Genomic DNA, 2,500 nt, shown 5'->3' with positions numbered 1-2,500 from the left:
TGGAAGAGCTTGTCCTGAAGCAGGGCAGGGATGATGGTGTTGAAGGCAGAGCTGAAGTCCACAAACAGGATCCTGGCGTAGGATGCTGGGGCGTCCACATGCTGTAGGGTGAAGTGGAGGGCCATGTTAACTGCGTCGTCCACAGACCTGTTGGCTCTGTAGGCAAACTGAAGGGGGTCCAGGAGAGGGTCTGTGATGGCTTTGAGGTGTGCCAGGAGCAGGCGCTCAAAAGACTTCATTACCACAGATGTAAGGGCGACCGGTCTGTAATCATTTAGTCCTGTTGGCCTTAGCTTTTTGGGCACAGCGATGATGGTGGAGGACTTGAGACAGGCTGGTACATGGCATGTCTCCAGGGAGGTGTTAAAGATGTTGGTGAACACCGGAGACAGCTGGCCAGCGCAGTGCCTGAGGGTGGCTGGAGAGACAGAGTCCGGCCCGGCTGCTTTGCGTGGATTCTGCCTCTTGAAAAGCCCATTAACTTCTCCCTCCTGAAAGGAGAGAGTCGTTTCTGTAGTATGGGTGGGGGATGGGGCCTCTTGGGTGGGAAGGGGTGGTTCAGGACAGTCCAATTGTCTTTCAAATCTACGGTAGAACTCGTTCAGGTCGTTGGCTAGGCGGGAGTCGTTAGTGGTGTGGGGCGCTCTGGGTTTGTAGTTGGTGATGTGCCTGAGCCCTTTGGCAGACAGAAGCAGCGTCGTTAGTAGAGAACTGGTGTTTTAGTGTCTCTGAGTACAGTCGTTTAGCCTCTCTCACCGCTTTGCTAAACCTGTTCTTCGACTCCTTGAATCTGTCTCTATCCCCACTCCTAAACGCTTCCTCCTTCTCCAACCTCAACCTTTTGAGCTTTGCTGAGAACCAGGGCTTGTTGTTGTTAAAGTTCACCCTGGTACGTGTTGGGATACAGCAGTCCTCACAGAAGCTGATGTACACAGCCTCTGTGAGTTCATCCAGACTATTGGTAGCAGTCGTGAACATATCCCAGTCAGTACAGTCTAAGCACGCCCGCAAATCTTCCACAGCCTCACTGGTCCACTGTTTAGATGTCCTCACAGCAGGTTTACAGAGTTTTAGTTGCTGCCTGTATGCACGAATCAGGTGGACCAAGGGAGTTCTGTGCGAGCCGAACAGCCCCGTGACCCACAAGAGAAACATCCCCGCCAAATTCGAGCGTTTGACGGGGTCTATCCGTGAAAAAATATTCACGTTTTTGAGTGCACATGCATTTCTGCTGCAAATGCCTCTGGAAGTTTCATGCCGTTCGTATGCCAATTGTGGCAACACGAAAATGACCCGTTTTCCCATTCCGAGGGATTTCTGTGCGACCCTAACAGCCCCGTGAGCCACAAGAGACACATCCCCGCCAATTTCTAGCGTTTCACGGGGTCTATCCGTGAAAAATATAGACGTTTTTGAGTGCACATGCATTTCTGCTGCAGATGCCTCTGGAAGTTTCATGCCGTTCGTACGCAATGTGGCAACACGAAAATGACCCCTTTTCCCATTCCGAGGGATTTCTGTGCGACCCTAACTAACAGCGCCCGTGAGCCACAAGAGAGACATCCCCGCCAATTTATAGCGTTTCACGGGGTCTATCCGTGAAAAATATAGACGTTTTTGAGTGCACATGCATTCCTGCTGCAAATGCCTCTGGAAGTTTCATGCCGTTCCTATGCAATGTGGCCACACAAAAATGACCCGTTTTCCCATTCCGAGGCATTTCTGTGCGACCCTAACAGCCCCGTGAGCCACAAGAGAGACATCCCCGCCAACTTCTAGCGTTTGACGGGGTCTATGCGTGAAAAATATTAAAATTTTTGAGTGCACGTGCCTTTCTGCTGCAAATGCCTCTGGAAGTTTCATGGCGTTCCTATGCAATGTGGCAACACGAAAATGACCCCTTTTCCCATTCCGAGGGAGTTCTGTGCCACCCTAACAGCCCCGTGAGCCACAAGAGACACATCCCCGCCAATTTCTAGCGTTTCACGGGGTCTATCCGTGAAACATATAGAAGTTTTTGAGTGCACATGCATTCCTGCTGCAAATGCCTCTGGAAGTTTCATGCGGTTCGTACGCAATGTGGCAACACGAAAATGACCCGTTTTCCCATTCCCAGGGATTTCTGTGCGACCCGAACAGCCCCGTGAGCCACAAGAGACACATCCCCGCCAATTTCTAGCGTTTCACGGGGTCTATCCGTGAAAAATATCAATTTTTTTTTGACTGCACATGCATTTCTGCTGCAAATGCCTCTGGAAGTTGCATGCGGTTCGCATGCAATGTGGCGACACGAAAATGACCCGTTTTCCCATTCCGAGGGATTTCTGTGCCACCCTAACAGCCCCGTGAGCCACAAGAGAGACATCCCCGCCAATTTCTAGCGTATCACGGGGTCTATCCGTGAGAAATATTCACTTTTTTGAGTGCACATGCATTCCTGCTGCAAATGCCTCTGGAAGTTTCATGCGGTTCGTATGCAATGTGGCGACACGAAAATGAC

Source organism: Petromyzon marinus, unplaced genomic scaffold, assembly GCF_048934315.1.
Source record: "Petromyzon marinus isolate PM22_M1 ecotype Great Lakes invasive population unplaced genomic scaffold, UKy_Petmar_22M1.pri1.0 PM_G_Scaffold_294, whole genome shotgun sequence".
In the NCBI taxonomy this organism is placed as follows: Eukaryota; Metazoa; Chordata; class Hyperoartia; order Petromyzontiformes; family Petromyzontidae; genus Petromyzon; species Petromyzon marinus.
The sequence above is the reverse complement of the archived record's forward strand: the minus strand, read 5'-3'. Positions refer to the sequence as shown.